The sequence below is a fragment of the Syngnathoides biaculeatus genome, chromosome 3 (genome assembly GCF_019802595.1).
Source record: "Syngnathoides biaculeatus isolate LvHL_M chromosome 3, ASM1980259v1, whole genome shotgun sequence".
NCBI classification, from domain to species: domain Eukaryota; kingdom Metazoa; phylum Chordata; class Actinopteri; order Syngnathiformes; family Syngnathidae; genus Syngnathoides; species Syngnathoides biaculeatus.
The window spans coordinates 38,689,199-38,710,366 of record NC_084642.1 but is presented as its reverse complement, the minus strand read 5'-3'; the positions used below and the strand labels follow the sequence as shown (position 1 = coordinate 38,710,366).

At 41.1% G+C, this 21,168-nt stretch overlaps 1 long non-coding RNA gene across 1 annotated transcript; it reads left to right on the top strand.

The window, feature by feature from the left end:
• The first annotated feature begins 3,567 nt into the window (after positions 1-3,567).
• LOC133498639 (uncharacterized) lies at positions 3,568-19,390 on the top strand. The gene is made up of 3 exons (XR_009794384.1): positions 3,568-3,612; positions 6,426-6,905; positions 17,923-19,390. It is a non-coding gene; the product is annotated as an uncharacterized LOC133498639 (long non-coding RNA).
• Positions 19,391-21,168: the final 1,778 nt, after the last annotated feature.

Genomic DNA, 21,168 nt, shown 5'->3' with positions numbered 1-21,168 from the left:
GATGCACTGGAAAGGAGAGGAATGAAGATTAGCCGAAGTAAAACGGAATATATGTGCATGAATGTGAGGGGCGAAGGAGGAGTGAAGCTCCAGGGAGTAGAAATAGCGAGGGTGGATGACTTCAAATACTTGGGTCAACAATCCAGAGCAATGGTGAGTGTGGTAAGGAAGTGAATAAACAGGTCCAAGCGGGGTGGAACAATTGGCAGAAGGTGTCTGGTGTTCTATGCGACAGAAGAGTCTCTGCTCGGATGAGGGGCAAAGTTTATAAAACAGTGGTGAGGCCGGCCATGATGTACGGATTAGAGACGGTGGCACGGAAGAAACAATAGGAAGCAGAACTGGAGGTAGCAGAAGTGAAGATACTGAGGTTCTTGCTCTGAGTGAACAGGTTGGATAGGATTAGAAATTAGCTCCTTAAAGGAACAGCCAAAGTTGGATGTTTTGGAGACAAGGTTAGAGAGAGCAGACATAGATGGTTTGGACATGTTCAGAGTCGAGAGAGTGAGTTTATTGATCGAAGGTTGCTGAGGATGGAGCTGCCAGGCAGAAGAGCGTGAGGAAGAGCAAAGAAAAGGTTGATGGATGTTGTGATCGAGGACATGAGGACAGTGGGTGTTAGAGAAGATGCATGAGATAGGCTTAGATGGAAAAAGATGACACGCTGTGGCGACACCTAACGGGACAACCTGAAGGGAAAAGAAGAAGACACTGGGTTTTAAGTATTTGGTCAATAAAATAAAGTTGTCAATATTTTGTCATTGCCAACAAAGCGTATAGAACACACAGCAAATGTTGTATGTAAGTCTTCACAAGGTTTTCACACACGGTGGTATTTTGGTCCATTCCTCCATGCGGATCTCCTCTAGAGTAGTGAGGTTTTAGGGCTGTCGGTGTGCAACAGACTACCTCCAAAGGTTTTTTGGGGGGTTTGCGATCTGGAGATTGGCTAGGCCACTCCAGGACCTTGGATACTTCTTACGAACGCACGCCTCTTTTCCTCGGGCGATGTGTTTGGGATCGTTGTCATGCTCAAAGACCCAGCCACGTTTCACCTTCAATCCCCTTGCTGATGTGAGGGTTTTTCCTCAAAATCACACAATACAGGACTTCATTCATTTTTTTACTTTACATGGATTGAACGTCCTAGTCCCTTTGATGAAAAACATCTCCAAAGCATGTTGTTTCCACCCCCATTCTTCACGGTAGGTAAGGTGTTCTTTGGATGCAACTCGGTAGTCTTTTTCCTTCAAACACGACAAGTAAATATTTTTTTTAACCAACAAGTTCTATTTTGGTTTAATCTGACCATAATCCGGGTTTGATAGGATTAGAAATGATTTTATGAGAGGGACAGCCATAGTTGGATGTTTTGGAGACAAGGTTAGAGAGAGCAGACTTTGATGGTTTGGACATGTCCAGAGGCAAGAGAGTGGGTATATCAAAAGAAGGGTACTGAGGATGGAGCTACCAGGGAAAATAGCAAGAGGAAGACCAAAGAAAAAATTGATTGATGTTGTGAGGGGTGACATGAAGACTGTGGGTGTTGGAGAGGAAGATGCACGAGATAGGCTTGAATGGAAAAAGATGACACATTCTGGCGACGCTTAATCGGGACAAGCCGAAAGGAAAAGAAGAAGAAGAAGGTAATCACATTCTCTCAATACTCTTCTGGATTATCCAAATGCTCTCAAGCAAACCTACAATGGGCCTGGACATGTACTGTCTTAAGCAGGGGGACACATCTGGCATTGCAGGATTTGAGTCCCTGGCAGCGTAGTGTGTTACTGAATGTAGCCTTTGTTACTATGGTCCCACCTCTCTGCATGTCATTCACTCTGTTCCCTGCATATGGGTCTGGGATTTTTCCTCACTGTTCTTGTAATCATGTTAACGTCACCGGGTGAGATCTTGCATGGAGTCCTATGTGTGTTTTTCTCATTTTATCTATCATAGCAGGGCTAATTTGTGAATAAATTCCTTAAAGATTAGTGTTTTTCTCATTTTATCTCATAGCAAGAATAATTCTGGAGCAGTTTACGAATATGAGAAAATCTCACCTTGTTCAAAACCAATTGGATTTTCCCAAAACCGATGAGATTTTTATAGACAACAATGAGATTATTTTTAATATATACTTTTTATTACACTTAAAAGAAGATTTATGTTGCAGTAATTTTAATACATGTGAAAAATAAATAAACAGGTAATACTTTAACTCTTACTGTATTTGTCTTCCATGTGTTAAAATAATCATTTCACTGAGCAGTTACTGTTTCACGAACTATCTTTTTACTGAGACCTTTTGCCTTTGGGTCAGATGCACTGCTTGTTTTATTTAAACAGTGTCAGAAGGGACTCTTGTGTTCTGACAGTAGCTTATAGGGCCTGATAGAAGCTCAGCCAACGGACTTGGTGAACTTTTCTGCATTTTAGAGTTGGCTCGATCATCTAACAATTTTTGTACATCTAAGTTATCGTTCCTCTTGGGGGATGTTTTGAAGTAATAGTACACAGACTCTAGAATACCTTGGTAATATTTCACAGCTGTGGAAAAAAAAGAATACAAAAAGGATCAAATGCGACAGAAGATACAATTACATATTAATATTTATTATATTTATTTTCAAAGATCAATCATCTTGATTAAAAGACTGTTGATTGCTTCATTCTAGTTTTAACTTTACATAATTTTTCATCAAAGTTATTTTGGATTCTCATCCATTTACAAAAACTAAATTAAAAACGTTTAAATAAAGCAGAGCAAAATCATACAATGGTAAGAATTACTCTTAAAATACTGACCTGGAATTTTTTCTGCAGTCTGCTCTGAACAGAGAGCAACACGGTGGGCAGCACAGTGTGTATTTATAAAATGTGGGTTCTGTCAAAGAACTTGTCCAGTTCATTCCTCTTTTCTGCCTGTCATTTTCATTGTTCTGTGGACTCACGGTGCCCATACCACTGAAGAAACGTTTAATGCCTTTGTCATCCGGCTGCGGCGGGGAAGTTCGTATTTTAGGTGGCATTTTGTAGGGTTACAAGCAACAGCACTCAGAAGCAGACCGCATGCACGATGCATGACATACCTCGCTGCCAAAAGTGGGTCGATCTTTGGGTTTACGACATAAAGTTGGAAATTACTTCTGGGCTTGGATTGGAGTTGCATTAATTCCCGAGTTCTTGCACAAGCAAACATGGCGGTTGTTATCAACTTTCCTCTCGCTCGGGCAGTCTGTTTTGTCAGATTATTTTAACCTCTTTATTAAATGCCATATATCAATGTGATAATTCATCACGTAAGTCAAAGTTTTATGTTACTTTCTGAATTTTAATGGGCGAATATTGCAGAATCGTGCCCTGGGATTATCCCTGTCATAGGTAAAGTATACCTAATGAACATTACAGGCCTCGATAATCTTCAGTGGAAGAACATGCACAATTGATGCCTGTCTAAATACTTTTTTTGCAGTACTGTGTCAGCATTTTGTCCATTTATCAGGCCTCCTGATATGTTCCATACTTTATTCCAAAGGTGTCCAATGGGGCTGAGGTCAACTCTTATAAGCAAGACTTTAAGGACTCAAGGCCCGAGTCATGCTGAAACATAAAGTATGAATAATGCCGAACTGCATGATAGATAATTTAGGTTTTGCTTTTGCTTTTTTGAGTTGAAAAACTTACTGGAGACAATGACACTTGTTACAGTTGGATCCAGCTCTATCTTCTTCTTTTCTTTTAGGGGTCACCACAGAGCGTCATCCTTCTCCATGTACACCTATTTCCTGCATCCTCTAACACCAACAGCCCTCATGTCTTCCCTCACAACATCCAACAACCTTCTCTTGGTTCTTCCTGTCGCTCTTTTGCCTGGTAGCTGCATCCTTATCATTATCATCCTTCTAGCGATATACTCAGTCACTCTCCTCTGGATGTGTCCAAACCATCGAGGTCTGCTCTTTATAAGTTTGTCTCCAAAACATCTAACTTTGTCTGTCCCTCTAATGAGCTCATTTCTAATCCTATCAAATCTGCTCAATCCTAGAGAGAACCTCAACATCTTCATCTCTGCCACCTCCAAATCTTCTTGCTGTTCTCTCTTCAGTGCTACTTTCTCTAATCTGTACATCATGGTTGCATTTACCACTGTTTTATAAACATTGCCCTTCACCCTAGCAGAGACTGTACTGTCATATAGCACACTTCACGCTCTTCGCAAGCTGTTCCAACTTGCATGGACCAATTTCTTCACTTCCTTACCACATTCAGCATTGCTCTGGATTGTTGACCCCCAGTATTTGAAGTCTTCCACCCTTGCGCTCTCTTCTCCCTCAAGCCTCACTCTTCCCCCTCCACTCCTCTCATTCAAGTACATATTTTCTTAATTTGGCTCATATTCATTCCTCTCCTTTTCAGTGCATGACTCCACCTGCTCCGTGTTGTAACTGCAGATCACAATGTCATCTGCACAATATCCATTACCAGTGCAAATAGGAAGGGGGTCAGAGCTGATCCCTGATGCAGTCCCACCTCCACCTTAAATTCATCTATTACTCCTACAGCACACCTCATCACAGTTCTATTGCCCTTATAAATGTCCTGTACTAATCTGACACACTTCTCTACCGCACCAGATTTCCACATGCAGTACCACAGTTTCTCTCTTGGTAGTCTGTCATGAGCTTTATCTAGATTCACAAAGACAAAATATAGCCACTCTGACTTTCTCTGCACTTTTCCATTAACATCCTCAAGGCAAATACTGCATCTGTGCTAGTCTTTTACTTCATTCCCCAGGTATCTTCACAGCTGTTAGAATTCTGTCGAACAAGTTGGTCAAAAACCCCTCCTCAAACAGTCACGTTGTCATGGTGGAGGTGTTTGTGTATCCTCATGATCCTAGAAGCTAACTTGTCTGGAGCTTAATGCTCCTGGTAGGGTCACCCATGGCAAAAACCCTTCCCATGGGCTCACCACCTGTGAGAGGAGCCATAAGGGTCGTAACGATGTGAGCCGGGCGGTAGTCAATGGCGGGGACCTTGGCAATCCAATCCCCGGCAACAGAAACTAGCTCTGGGGACAAGGAATGTCACCTTTTTGGCAAGGAAGGAGCCCAAGTTGGTGCACGAGGTCGAGAAGTTCCAACAATGTGCGCCGAGCAGGTGTGGGTATACTTATTGCTCCCTGGCTCGGCGCCTATACATTGGGTTTCACCCCGGTGGATGAGAGGGTAGCCCCCCTCTGCCTTCAGGCAACTGACAACTGACTGTGTTTATGCACCAAACAGAAGTTCAGAGTAGAAGTGTGTGTTCTAACTATAAGGGAATCACACTCCTCAGCCTCTCTGCCAAGGTCTATTCAGGGGTACTGGAGGGGAGGGTCTGTCGGGTAGTTGAATCTCAGATTCAGGAGGAGCAATGTCCTGGCCATGGAACAGTAAACAAGTGCCCACACCAGGGGTCGGGAACCTATGGCTTCCGAGCCATATCTGGCTCTTTTCATAGTTGCATATGGCTCGCACAGCTCTCATAACTACATAGTACACATGTCATTTCTATTGTATAGGCAATGCAATTGAGGCAGAGACGATTTGTCCTAGTGAGGTTGCTGTAGTTTTCTGTGGCAGTTGATGTGCACAGGAACAGAAGGGTCGAAGGCAGATCGAGTAGCAACAACTAATTGTGGAAACAGTTTTGACAACGATCGCTCAAAGAAAAAAAGATGAGGATCACTGCAATTATCGACAAAACTGCACAGGCTTTGTGGATAGAGAAAGTTCTGCTGTGTGTCTAATTTGTAATGATAAAATTCCAACGATGAAATGCTCAAATATAAAGTGCCACTCCAACACACACCTTACTATGTTTGCATCAATATAACCTGCAGGTGACAACACGAAGAAAGCATGTCAAGAACTACTTTCCAGAGTCTAAGATAGTCATCAGCAAATCAGTGTTTTGACCCAACAAAGTGAATGGAATTCAGATAGCTTTACTGGTGCTTTAGCAATTGTGAGAAACGGAAATCCATTCACAGATTGGGAGTATGCCAAACCATTTGTGCTTGTAATTGCCAATAAACCTTTTGACAGCTTTTCGCATGAAGACAAGATAATCAGATTGTTGGAATTTTATATTTCTAAATCATCATAAACTTAAGTTAGTAATCTCCAATTTGTGACCTTACCCAACTCCCACTCATCCAACAATATGCCCGCTCGTTCTGCAATAGAAAGGTATCAGGAAGCCGGCATTTTCACACACGAGTGGATTTATTCCTTCAACACACACCCGGGTCTCGGGTCCCTCTCATTACAACCCTGTACGTCTCTGTTGCCACCAGCAGACGCACTCTACATCCGAGTTGCCCAGAACAATTTTAAAGTACAATCTAGTAATTCACTATTGGTTCTGTGTCTCCTGCAGGTATCCTTGGCGCTCTCTCATTCGTCTCCTTTGGTCCGCCGGATGTTGGCCCGACTCTTCCCCTGCAGACTCGCGTTCTGGCTCCTCCTGCTGGTGGTTTCCTGACAGTAGTTTTTCCACCAACTGCCTCTGAGTCCTGTCGTCTCCGCATCCTCCTTGCAGTTAGCACCGTCTAAAACATTCCATTCTTGCACCACATACCCTGTTTCGTTCCACCAGTCACACGCTCAGCACTTTACAGTCTCACACTTTCATACACAGGATGCAGCAACATCTAATGAACTACTTTAAGCTCAAACTCTTATATTCCTTTATTATGAAAAAAAAAAGACTGTTCACCATCATGATGGCAAATCCAATTGAATTACATTTACGATTAAGGGTTGGAAGTCTCAACGCCTGCAAGAAGATTAATCTAACGTATGAAACAGACTACAAAGCCATCAGCAAAACCGTCCAGCACTAAAAGTTGCATCAATTGTAAGTAGTATTTTTGTCATCATTGGTTAGCAACATCATAACAATTATGTTTAAAAGAATTCAGAGACTTATTGTACTCTAAAGTGTTGGTCTGTCATAAATGCTCAAATACACTTGTATTTATTTTTTTAGATATTGCATGGCTCATTTGAAATAAAATTTCAAAGTTTTTGAGCGTTTATGGCTCCCTCAGACTAAAAGGTTCCCTTGGGTAGATCCCTCAGGGTGCATGGGAGTTCGCCCAACCAGTCTACATGTTTTATGTTTTGCTACTAGTTTATAAATCACAAAATGATTTAGGTCCTGAATACATGAAAATGCTTATGAAATACAAACCCAGTAGACTTCTGAGATCGACTGACTCCGCTCAAATAATGGAGCTCAGAGTCCATAGCAAATATGATGAAGCAGCATTTAGCTATTATGATGCACACAAATGGAATAGATTGCCAACAGAGGTGAGGTTAGGCCCAAGTGTGAATGTTTTTGAATGCAGGTTGAAAAGTCTTCTTATTTTCTCATGCTTTTCAGAGTACTTCCAATTTTTAATCGTATTTCTTGCACCAATGCAGCCCGATGGGGGCACAAGCCATTGCAATTTGTGGGACGGTCCCAAGCCTGAATAAATGCAGAGGGTTGCATCAGGAAGGGCGTCCGGCGTAAAATTTTGCCTTACAAATATGAGCGTTAATCTAAAGAATACAATACCAGATCGGTCGTGGCCCGGGTTAACAACGCCCGCCACCGGCACTGTTAACCTGCAGGGCGTTGTTGGAAATTCAGCTACTGTGGGTCGAAGACAAAGAAGAGGAGGAAACCGGATCCAGCGTCAGAAGAAAGAGGAATGCACAGAGCCTACAACTGAGTGTAGGGACTTTGAATGTTGGGACTTTGACAGGAAAAGCTCAGGAGTTGGTTAACATGATGATTAGGAGCAAGGTTGATACATTGTGCATCCAAGAGAGCAGGTGGAAAGGTAGTAAGTCCAGAAGTTTAGGAAGAAGGTTTAAATTATTTTACCATGCAATAGATGGGAAGAGAAATAGAGTACGGGTTATTTTAAAGGAAGAGCTGGCTAAGAATGTTTTAAAAAGAGGCTGAAATTTGAAATTAAGGGTGTTATGTATAATATGATTAGTGGCTATTCCCCACAGATAGGATGTGACTTCGAGTTGAAAGAGAAATTCTGGAAGGAACTAGATCATATAGTTATGACCAAACCTCACAGAGAGGGAGTTGTGATTGGTGCAGATTGTAATGGACATGTTAGTGTAGGAAACATGGGTGATGAAGACGTGATGGGTAATTACGGCATCCAGGAAGAGAACTTTGGGGGACAGATGGTGGTTCACTGTGCAAAAAGGATGGAAATGGCAGTCGTGAGCATTTTTTTTCCAGAAGAGGCAGGAACATAGAGTGACCTACAAAAGCAGAGGTAGAAGCACGCAGGTGGATTACATTTTGTGTAGACGATGTAATCTGAAGGTGACTCACTGTAAGGTAGTGCTAGGGGAGAGTGTAAGTCGACGGACTGATACCCATGCATACGTTCCTGGAGCATTTATCATTGTGTCATACAACTTTTGACCAACACACCACCACCACACATTGCTGCGTGGGAGCAGTGAGGCAGTTCGGTGATGGATATCATGGCACCATGTTTTGTTGAGACTTCCCACCTTAACACCTGTCCCTGTAATGCTAGCACAGGATAAATTAGCCAATCCAACATTAGTAGAAAATATCAGTTCATCATTTACTGCCTTAGTTGTTGGATAAACATTATTCCATTTCTGACAAGTGGTGTTCGGTGTTGTTTTAGTCATTACGTCCAGGGTGCACTGTGTTGGGATTTCTGCTGGAATGACACTAGGGCCCATGCACATGATGCATGATGTAACTATAGCTGTATAACTATATTACCCTGTTAGTTGGATTCTTCATTAATAACAACCAGTTGTTTTCTATTTGTAAAAAAAAAAAAAATGGTCCTCACGTTTTTTCGGTTAAAACATTTAAACGCCCTCCATAGTATAGGCACCCTTTTATATGGCATTCGGGTTCAAGGTAGCATTAAATTGGCAAATGGTGAAAGGAAAATGGGGGTTTCCTTTAGCATAAGCCCACAGATGGAATCCCCAGCAATTAGACTCGGCCAAGGAATTAAAATCGGGCTTAACTGAATCATTGGGAGGCACAAATGGAGTCCTCCCCTCATGCCTCTGTGACTGCCGCATAGTTGTATATCAATGTTATTCAAAGTGAAGTTGCACCTCTTTATCTTGTGTGGTAGGCATAGTTGACGGAGGATAATTATTAGTTCTGTTATGTGTTTTTGTCAGCTTTACAGGTTCCCAAAGGTACCATATGAACAAAAATATCATGACGGCTGTCAACGTTGCAACCCAACATGCTATCATTTTAATTAGCTATTTTGAAGTCATATCGACCAAGTCACCCCTAAATGAGTCAGGTGTCTTTTAAATCTTCACCAGCCTTCAGGTATTTTCAGATACTATAAATCTGCACCCACCTTATGCTGGACTTTGCTCACCTTTCCCTTTGGGTAACTCAGCTGAGATGACCTTTTACAGTGTGTAAGGTGTATCCACGTGTTTCTTTGTACTATTTTGTCCATGTCATTCAGCTCTTCTTTAGTCTATGCCAGTGTTCGGGTAAAACTGCATGTACAGTCGATGTTAATTCATAAAGAGACATAGAATGAGTAGACAAATGGTGATAAATTTATTAAAGAACAGTAACTTGTTACTTTTTTTTTTTTCAATCTGATGGTGTAGTGCAGGGGTGTCAAACTCATTTCTCTCGCGGGCCACGTTGTAGTTCCGGTTTCCCTCAGAGGGCCATTTTGAGTGCAGACAGTGTGGGATCGATTCCCGCTCAGTGATGGTGTCAATATCTGCACTGCGACTGACTGGCGACCAGTTTGGGGAGTAGTCAGCCTCCGCCCGAAATTAGCTGGTATAAGGCACCAGCTCTCTCTCCGAATAAAAGCAGAAGGGTTGCATAAGGAAGGGCATCCGGCGTAAAAAATTAAAAAGACTGTTATCGCCGCACCATCATGACAATGGCACAAAATGGTTTTTCACATCAACGCTCATTTATTTCCAGTTCCTATCAATTTGATGCATGTGAAATTTCCTGGTGACACGTCATGAGAAAACAATGTTTTTTGTTTTGATACACAGAATCCCCCCCCCTTTATTTTTTTGCATTCGTTATCAGGTAATAGCACTGGTTATATCTGTGGACCCGTGCAAACAACACAATTTTTTAAACACATTTTTTGTTGCTTGTTTTACTATAAGGAGCCAATCAATATTTTGTCCAAAAATGCCTGTTGCGATTTGAAACAAATTTTCTACATCTAATTTAGTGTTTAAACAAGCAGTTACTCCCTTAAACCTCAAAACTGTTTCAAAGGCATGTTATTGTAGTTTGTGACCTGCACAAGTCTGCACAGGGAATTAAGGATTTTTGGAAGACACAAGTCCTAGTTCCATTCGCAGGTAAACACATTATAACATTTGCAACTCTCATGGCCTGATTATTGTCGCAAGGATGTGGTTTTACATTTGTGGATCTACAAGTGGCCAATAAAAACAAATTAGTTTTTAGTGTGAACAATGGTTTCAAAATCAATAGCATTCTTTCAATCGACAAATGAACTCATGAATCCCTTTTTGCCATTTTTAAAGCTGTTGTGCTTGTTAATAACTCCTGAAAGCGATCTTTCTACTTTATTTTTTTTTTATTTCATTATTTGCCTATCTCTCATTTTGTGGAAAATATCAGTAATTTGTATGGCCTCCCAAAATACTAAATACATGTATGTAGAGTTTGACTCAATCTATCCATTGTGTCCACTTTTTTTAGTTCAATGAAATCCATGTGCATTTTCTGAAATGGATATGTAGCCTGAGAAAACTGACCACGTTTTGGATGCACAGTCCCTTGTGGATTATGTCAAGCACAGGTCAAACAAGCCCTAAAACTTAAAACAAGTCTTTTTCCATTCAAATTAAATCCATAGGTCGTATAATGCCTTTGTACCAGGCCTACTATTCCCCTGTTTAGACATGAGACTTCCCAATTCACAATATTGCTGCCCACTTAAAAAGATTTTTAAGGAACGTAGGGTGACCTACAAGAGCGGATGTAGAATCATGCAGATCGATTACATTTTGTGCAGACAATGTCATCTGAAGGAGGTTACAGACTGTAAGGTCATGGTAGGGGAGAGTGTAGTTCAACAGCATAGGATGGTGGTATGTAGGATGGCTCTGGTGGTGGGGAGGAAGATTAAGAAGACAAAGGTAGAGCAGAGAACCATGTTGTGGAAGCTGAGAAAGAAAGAATGTTGTTCAACCTTTTGGAAAGATGAGAGACAGGCTCTCGATGGACACGAGGAGCTCCCAGAAGACTGGAGTACGACAGCCAGGGTGATCAGAGAGACAGGCAGAAGAGTAATTGCTGTGTTTTCTGGTAGGAAAGGGTAGAGGGAAACTTGGTGGTGGAACCCCAAAATACAGGCATCCATGCAAGTAAAGCGGCTAGCCAAGAAGAAGTGGGACACTGAGAGGACTGAGGAGAGGCAAAAGGAATACATTGAGATGCAACATAGGTCAAAGGTACAGGTGGCAAAGGCTAAACGAGGTATATGATGACATGCACACCATGTTGGACATGAAATAAGTAGAAAAGATCTCTACAGGTTGACCAGAAAAAGGAATAGAGATGTGGAGGATGTACAGCAGGTAAGGGTGATTAAGGACAGAAATGGAAATGTGTTCACTCGTGCCAGCAGTGTGCTGAATAGATGGAAAGAATACTTTGAGAACTTTGAACACAGAAGCTGAGAGAGAAGGAAGAGTTGTAGAGGCAAGTGGGATGGACCAGGAAGTGGTAATGATGAGTAAGGGTGAAGTTAAAAAGGCATAAAGAGGATGAAAAATGGAAAGGCAGTTGGTCCTGATTTCATGCCTGTGGAGGTATGGAAGCAATTTGAAGAGGTGGTTATGGAGTTTTTGACCAACCTATTCAACAGAATACTAGCGGGCGAGAAGATGCCAGAAGAATGGAGGAAGAGTGTGGTCGTTCATATTTTGAATAACAAAGGCGATCTACAGAGCTGTGGGAACTAGAGAGGAATAAAGTTGATGAGCCACACAATGAAATTGTGGGAAAGAGTAGTGGAGGCTAGACTCAGGACAGAAGTAAGTATCTGTGAGCAACAGTCTGGTTACATGTCGAGAAAGAGTACCACAGATGCATTATTTGCCGTGAGGATGCCAGTGGAAATGTCCAGAGAAGGTCAGAAGGAGCTACATTGTCTTTGTGGATCTTCACAAGCCCTTTGACAGAGTACCAAGAAAGGAACTGTGGTACTGCATGCGTAAGTCTGGCGTGGTGGAGAAATCTAAAAAAAAAAAAAAATAGTACAGGACAAGTATGAGGGCAGCAGAACAGTGTTTAGGAATGCTGTAGGAGTGACGGAAGAATTTAAGGTGGAGGTGGGAATGCATCAGGGATTAGCTCTGAACCTTCCTGTTTGCTGTGGTAATGGATAGGATGACAGATGAGGTTAGGCTGGAATCCCCTTGGGCCATGATGTTTGCAGATGACATTGTGATCTGCACCGAAAGCAGGGAGCAAGTGGAGAAACAATTACAAAGATGGAGTCATGCACTGGAAAGGAGAGGAATGAAGGTTAGCCGAAGTAAAACGGAATATATGTACGTGAATGAGAGGGGTGGAGGGTGAAGAGTGAAGCTGCAGGGAGAAGAGATAGTGAGGGTGGACGACTTCTAATACTTGGGGTCAACAATCCAGAGCAATGATGCGTGTGGTAAGGAAGTGTAGAAACGGGTCCAAGCCGGTTGGAACTGCTGGCAGAAGGTGTCTGGTGTGTTATTTGACAGAAGAGTCTCTGCTAGGTTGAAGGGCAAAGTTTATAAAACAGTTGTGAGGGCGGCTATGATGTATGGATTAGAGACGGTGGGACTGAAGAGACAGCAGGAAGCAAAGCTAGAGGTGGCAGAAATGAAGATGTTGACGTTCTCTCTTGGAGTGAGTAGGTTGGATAGGATTAGAAATGAGCTCATTAGAGGAACAGCAAAAGTTGGATGTTTTGGAGACAAGGTTCAAAAGCAGACTGATGGTTTGGACATGTCCAGAGGCGAAACAGTGAGTATTAGTGACTGAGTGAGTAGTTGCATTACTTTTTTTTTTTTATTATGAAATAAAAAAGGCTGTACTAATTGCATTAGAGACAAAGAGAGAATGATGTCTTTATATACATTATTAATTTATATTTATTTTAAATGTGTTCTTGTTTTCATGCGCTTGAAAGACTCAAACTTAACTGTTAGCTTGAAGAAATGGGTGCTAGTGAAAGATCGCCTTGAGAGGACGTCAGGACTTGCTGTTAACATCTCTCATGACTACGCTCACTGCGGAGCACGTCGCTCTTCTGGCAAACGGATCACTCATCATACTAATACATTGCACCTTGGTGGATCACAAATGAACAAATCAATCTTCAGTATGTCAGTACATCAGTTCAGCAAAGAATCACTCAGTTTGCTTAAGTGCCTCCTCGTCCTCCACGCACTGTCTGATATTGGCTTCTAATTGGTCATTCGCAGAAGTGAGTGACATCGCTGGCGAGTCCCAAATCAGTCCCACCCTTATCTGCACTGTGGATGGTCATTGGTCATATGCCAAATAGTCAGAAGTGAGTGACACGAACGCTTCAACAGTTCTGTTGTCGCTCCCAGGCGATTTGCTCGCCTCACTCCAGTGGGTAGTGGCCAAGCAAAAAGAAAAATTACTTTTATAAACTCATTTGGTTCAGTTCGTTAACTAAAAAGATTTGTTCTTTTGACAGAATAATTTGCTAACGTAAGAACACTTGTGTGTTTGCTGAGAGATAGCACTAGTCAGACATTTGATCATCACATTCATACACATACACAGACTTAATCGTGATGCGTATTTGGCAGCAGTGTGCTGCTCTGTGATTGGAGGCAACAGAGCCCAAGAAGGCACTGTAGTTTCCCAACAAGACATTAAAGGTACTTAACACCTCACACTCTTGTCACGTTTTGTACTAATGTGGCAGTCTGCCAGAATGACTGCATCGTCTTGATGGTTTGACCAAGTTTCACACATTGATGAAATACTGCCAGTGTAAAGAGAAATATCCATTACCCACAGTCGTGCTTCTATTTACTGGATCTGTGACAAAGTTTCTGCGTGGAAATACAAAATGAAATCAAATTAGTTAGTCAAGAATTTCTTCGGTCTATTCCTGTTAGTTGTCTTTTCAGACATTGTAATGTTCATGTGCAGAGTATTTGAAAAATACTAAATACCAAGTAAAAGCGCAGTCAGTGAAGACACATTTGATGTTATTTCAATAATTTACTTTTATATTTTTCTGACATGTCACCTCATTATGGTGAAAATGGAAAAATAACAATACAAAGGACTATCTTCACATAATTCTGATGTATATCTAAATTTTCTGTGCACAGCAGGGTCAGTCTGCTTTTTAGCATTACTCATTTTTATGTAATATCACAAATATCCACGATGGTTTCAGCTGCTAAATCATATTCTCTACAGTTTTTTGGTCAACTGTACCGAATTCTGACATGGTAACAGAGTTTTCTGTGGGTGGCTTCAGATGTCAATCAATCAAATTATGTCATTATATGCTGTACATACAATGAAATAACGAGTGCTTTTCCACAAGGTGCTTGCACGAATAAAATAGAAGAACATCTTAGGTATGAGTTAAAATAACAGATAAAATAAATAAGTACATCAAAGGTACAGCTATCGCTAAAACAACATTAAATAAGTAAGTAAAAAGGTAAGTAAATAAATAAATAAATAGTGTATTTTACAGTCTTGATCCCCCATCCTGGCCTTGGTAAATTATTAAAACAAAGAAAAGCAAACAAGAAGTACAGTTGCTTAATTGTTCCTCACAGTACTGTTTTGTTTAGTGATTTAAAGTTCAAGGAGGAGTCCCTGATAATGTAGTGGTACACACACCTAACTTTGGTGCGGGCAGCGTGGAATCGATTCCTGCTCACTGATTGTATTGATACTTGCCCTGTGACTGACTGGTAACCACTTCAGGGTGTACCCTGCCTCCTGCCCGTTGATACAGTAGCTGGGTTGGCTCCAGGACTCCTGCGACCCTTATGAGGAAAAGCGGCTAAGAAAATGGATGGAAGTTCAAGGAGTTGAAGGAAAAATGCTTTCCTTGAGTCTGCTTGTCCGTGTTTTTTCGGACCTGTCAGAGGGCAGCAGCTTAAACTGGTGGTGAGCATGAAGAGTGAAGAGTCCTTAACGATGTTAGTAACTCTCATGTGATAGCAGGAGTTGGCAATGTCCTCTAGGGAGAGCAGAGAGCAGTAACTGACCTTATGGGCACTGTTGATCGCTCTTTGCAGAGCTTTCCGTCCACTGTTGTAGATCCATCTTACCACACTGTGATGCAGTATGTGATGATGCTCTCCAAGGTGATTCTGTAGAAAGCCAGCTGCAGTTTAGCTTCCAAATTGTAACCAGTGGACATGCTGAATCTCAACAAACGGCAATGGCCTATTGAGTCCCTCAAGGGTCAGTTCTTAGACCCCTCCTGTTCAGTTCTGTATATGCTACCCTTGGGTCAAATTCTTCAAAACTTTAATTTTGACTATCATAGCGATGCAGATGACACACAATTATATTTAGCAGTGTCTCCAGATGAATACACTTCAATTGAGGTATTGTGCCACTGTCTAAAGCAGATAAATAACTGGATGCGCTAAAACTGAGACAACTGTTTTTGGCAAGAAAGAAAATATAATTGCTGTTCGTAAACACCTGGACCCTCATTATTTAAAAACTAAAGACCAAGTCCAAAACCTTGGTGTTCTGATTGATTCTGACCTGACTTTCAACAGTCATATCAAATCAATCACAAAAACTGGCTTTTACCATCTGGAGAACATATCTAGAGTGAAAGGTTGTGTCAAGCACAACAAGAAAAGCTCACCCATGCTTTTATCTTAAGTAGGCTTGAGTACTGTAATGGTCTTCTGACTGTACTGCCCAAATAGAGCATTACAGAGCTGCAGCTCATTCAGAATGCTGTAGCTCAGGTTCTGACCAGAACAAAGTGGTCAGAGCATCTTACTCCAATTCTAAAGTCCTTGCACTAGGTTCTAGTCAGCTTTAGAATAGAGGTCTGCTACTGGTTTATAAATCATGAAATTATATAAGTCTTGAATAAATGAAAGAAATGCTTTGGAATACAAACCCAGTAGAGCTCTGAGATCGACTGAGTCAGGTCAAATTGTGGACCACAGAGTCCAAAGCAAACATGGTGAAGCAGCATTTAGCTATTATGCTGGTCAGCCCCAAGTTTGAATGTTTTATTCTTTTACATCATGCTTTTTACAGTATTTCCACTTTTTAAATCATATCTTGCACTGTATGCATTTATAATTGTACTTTTTAATATATATTTTGTTGTAATTTTTATAGTTTTTATCCCATTTTAAATGTTGTATCTCTTTGTTTTCAAATAGCTTTAATCATGTAAAACACAATGAGTTTAATTTGTTTTTGCATTGGTTTTCTTTGCTTCCTGAGCACTATCGGGAAGTGGAATCACTACTGAGCCTTTTTCCACCACTGCTTTGGTCTTTACAGTCCAGGTGAGTTTTTCTATAATGTAGATTCCCAGAAATCTGAAGGAGTGGACCCTCTCCATACACTCCACATTGATGAACAGTGGGACCAGGTCCATGGCGCACTTCCAGAAGTCCAGGATGATTTCCTTCGTCTTTGCGGTGTTTTTTTTTCTTTATCACAGACAAATTTACAATCTCATCACTGTCGGCAGACTCATCTCCTTTTGAGATGAGCCCACTCATGGTGGTATCATCAGCAAACTTGATAACTAAGTTGCTGGGATGGGCTGGTATGCAGTCATACGTGTACAGAGAGTATAGGAGAGGGCTCAGTACGCAACCTTGGGGGGACCCTGTGCTGAAGGTGATTGAGGAAGAGAATTGCAGGCCAAGTCTGACAGACTGTGAACAGTTTGTGAGAAAGTCTTTAATCCAGCAGCAGATGAAGGAGATCCAAGGAGCCAACCAAAACACCTGAGATGATGATATTAAAAGCTGAGCCAAAGTCTAAGTTCCCTTGCCATTCCAGGTGGCTCAGTGCAGTGTGGAGAACTTTTGCGGTAGCATCCTTGGTGGACCGGTTTCCTCTGTAGGCAAACTGGTAGGGGTCAAGTGAGCGAGGGAGTGAGGCCCTTATGTGACGTGCAGCTCGCCTCTCAAACCACCTCATGATCACAGGTGTGAGTGCAACAGGCCTGTAATCATTTAGACTGTCAATGGCTGATTTTTTTGGGACGGGGATGATTGTTACAGATTTCAGGCAGTTGAAGTATTTTAACCGAAAAAGCGTGGGGGACATTTTCTTTTCTTTTTTTTTTTTTTTTTTTTTTTTTTTTTTTTTTTTACAAATGGGAAACAACTGATTATTAATGAAGAATGCATGCAGGGTAAACTATAGTTACATCACGTGCATGGACCCTAGGCCACTACTACGTGTCATTCCAGCAGAAATCCCAACACAGTGTACCCTGGAGGTAATGACTAAAACAGCTCCTAAAACCACTTGTCAGAAATCGAATAGTGTTTATCCAACAATAAGGCAGTAAATGATAAACTGATATTTTCTACCAAATTTGCATTGGCTAATTTCTCCTGTGTTAGCCTTACAGGGACGAGTGTTAAGGTGGGAAGTCTCAACAAAACATGGTGTCATAATATCCATCAGCAAACTGCCTCACTGCTCTGACACAGCAATGTGTGGTGGTGGCGTGTTGGTCAAAAGTTGTATGACACACTGATAAATGCACCAGGAACCTGTGCACTAGTATCACTGCTCTTATCTGTGACTGTGTTTCCATCCAAAGCAGAGGATATACAACTGGCCGCACCCATCTTTGGACCTCCCCTTGGTTTCTCCCGAAGGCGAAGGTCCTCTTGGAAAGATGGAGATCCGACATACATTGATGCAATTCGCATCCCACAAGGCGTACCAGATGAGTATAATTTGGCTAACCAGATTGCTGCAGGATGGGAATCCATCTTGTTATGGCTAACCCATAATAAAAACGTTGACAGAATCAACTACATACATTACAATGTAGAGAACCTCGGCAAGTATACAAAACCAGGCTTTATTCCCATCAGGGAACAACCACCTAGAACCTCACTCATTGCGTTGCAGAACCGCATAGCGGTCGACATACTCTTGGCCAAGAAGGGTGGTGTCTGCTCATTGTTCGGTGACCAGTGTTGCTTATTCCAAATATCACAGCACCTGATGGGTCTCTCACAAGAGCCATTCAAGGCGTCCGCACTTTGAACCACAAGATGAAGGAGCACTCTGGTGTGAACACATAAGCCTGGTCTAAGCGGTGGAAAAAAAAAAAAAAGTTTGGCAAATCTAAAAAACTTGATGTTCTCTGTCCTAGTTTCTATAGCTGTGTTTGCACCTACTCTTACATTGTGTGGATATTCTTGTATTCCCTGCATAAGGGCATCACTTAACCGACTTATAACCACTGCTATTACCCCGACAAATTCAAAATTGTCAGAAATATATCCACTATTGGCACAACAGGGTAATGACAGTGATATTGTTGACCCCCATTATGACGTTATGACTTGTCTTCCAGACCTGTTCTCTGATGCAGACGATTCCAAGTAATTAGTGCTATATTTTCCTCTTAGTGTAACTATGTTTGTTTTAATAAATGTGATTCTGTAGAATGAAGCCGAAAAGATGGTCTATTAGATGATGTGAGGATTTGAGCAAATATAGGATAAACAGGATAATGTAGATATAAATATAATTAACTGCTTCTGCCTGCAATGAAGAAATGCTTTGCTCTGCTCCAATTCAGTTACTGTTCCTACCTGCAATGAAGAATGCTTTGCTCTGCTCTAGAAAACGTGGTAGCAAATGTAGGATAAACAGGGGGGAAATGTAGGAATTAATATAATTACCATACATCTGCTTCCAATAAAGAAATGCTTTGCTCTTCTCTTGATAATGTGACAGCCGCCGAGCAGGAGATAACAAGAACAGAAACATCTAATCATCAAAACTGTAAGAACCAGGAGCACCTCCTGCCTGTTAAAGAAATGACCACACATGTATTCAGCAATCTTCCACACACATCCACACATACATGAACAAACAAGTCCACGTTGTTTCCAACTATGTTTTGCTTGCCATCTCCTTTTTGTAACATCCATGTAAATAAGGGGCGTCTTGAAACTAAATAAATAGTGGTGCTCAGGAGAGGATAATCAGAGAGTGGGGTGGCGAATTGTACGAGACAGTTCCTCTCCTCATGAGCTGTCAAACTTGAACTGGTGTCTTTGTTTCCTTTTTTGTCATGTTTAATGAATGTCTAATTGGTAAACCTGACTCATTGCTATAGCTTTTTATTTAATTTTTAATTTTATTTGTTTTGTTTTTTTTATATTCATTTCAAAGCAGTATGTCAATTAAGGTGAAAATATTTCTTCATAGCTCCCGCTTGAGTTTGTGTAGTGTGGTGAGTTGGTTCAGGTGTAAAACTGCATTCACTCAACTGTTAAATAAACCAGTTGTTAACACTGCCAAAAATATTAAAATTCACCACCAAACATAAAAATCTTTTTTTTTCCATTGTTTGTGAATAAATGTGTTGTGCTTAGAAAAGATACCTTACATCCCTGATTATAATGTGTAGGGTAGGCTACAAATATAGGCTGAATGATCAAGGGTAGTACTAAAAAACAAAGCTAAATATTTGGAGTCGACATTCTTTTAGTGATCCGGCCCACCTGAGAACAGAAAGTCTGGATCCGACCCCAGAGCCAAACTGAGTTTGACATGCCTGCTTTAGATCAACTCAAATTTGTTTGGCCAAGTTTTAAACCGGACAACACTCTGCATTTATCTGGACTTGGGATCGGTTTAAAGATTGCACTGGCTTGTCTCCCCATCGGGCTGCATTACACACATACACATACACACACAAACAACAGCCCATCTCAAAGGTAAAAAAAACTAAGCTACATCGTCAGTGCCTCGAGCAGAAGAGTCTCTAAGTGATGAATGGCAACTGTACAGTAATATAATTGTGATTTATAATTTATATTTATTTTATACATTTCTAATACTTTACAAATTTTTATAATTAAAGATTTAACTAAATACCTCTTTTTGTTTCAGCTATGCAAAGTACAAATACTCTTTACATACCCACATAAACATACATGCCCCGCTACTTCTCTGTTTTTCACTTTTTGCAGATGGCTCTGGTCCCAATTAACTGAAAAACAAGGGATTACCTTGCCGATCCCAAATTCACTTGGAGAGTACAAACCATTTACTCATTTGTTTTCAGAGGTTTTTTTTTGGAGTGTAGGGGAGGTTTGTGGATTACATTTTTGTGACAAGATAATTAATTATATTACATCCAAATACAAATTCTCCAGTTTTTAATCATCTGCTTTGAAACGCATCAATAATCACAAATTGAGTGAAAGAGATGACATTGTTAGAAAAGTGGTCTTGATAATGAAGGCTGTGATCGTCATTAAAAGAATAACAATTTCTTGGCTTACACCAAACAATAGAAACCAATGATTGATTATTTGGCATCATTTTATGAAACCTGTAGTTAGCATGAAGGAACCCCATGAAGAACCCCAATGCCAATATGGTTGAAATGTTCATTCATTTTCTGCAATGCTTCTCACTCGGGTTGTTGGCATGCTGGCGCCTTGCCCAGTGAACTATGGGCAGGAAGTGGCATAGAACCTGAACTGGTTGCCAGCCAATGCAGTTCACATATAAATAAAAACAACCATTCACAGTCATGTTAATTCTGCAATGGGCAATTTTGAATCTTCAATCAACCTACTATGGATTTTTTGGGGATGTGGAAGTAAACTGGAGTATCCGGAAAAAAACAACACAGGCACAGGGCAAACATGCAAACTCCACACAGAGGAGGCCGGGATTTGAACCGCACTTCTCAAAACTATGAGGCAGATGTGTGAATCAGTCCTTCACCAAGGCGCTTCGAGACATTGTATAAAATCTAAGCAAAAACAGAATACATACAATGATTTGAACATGCTTTTCAATCTATAGT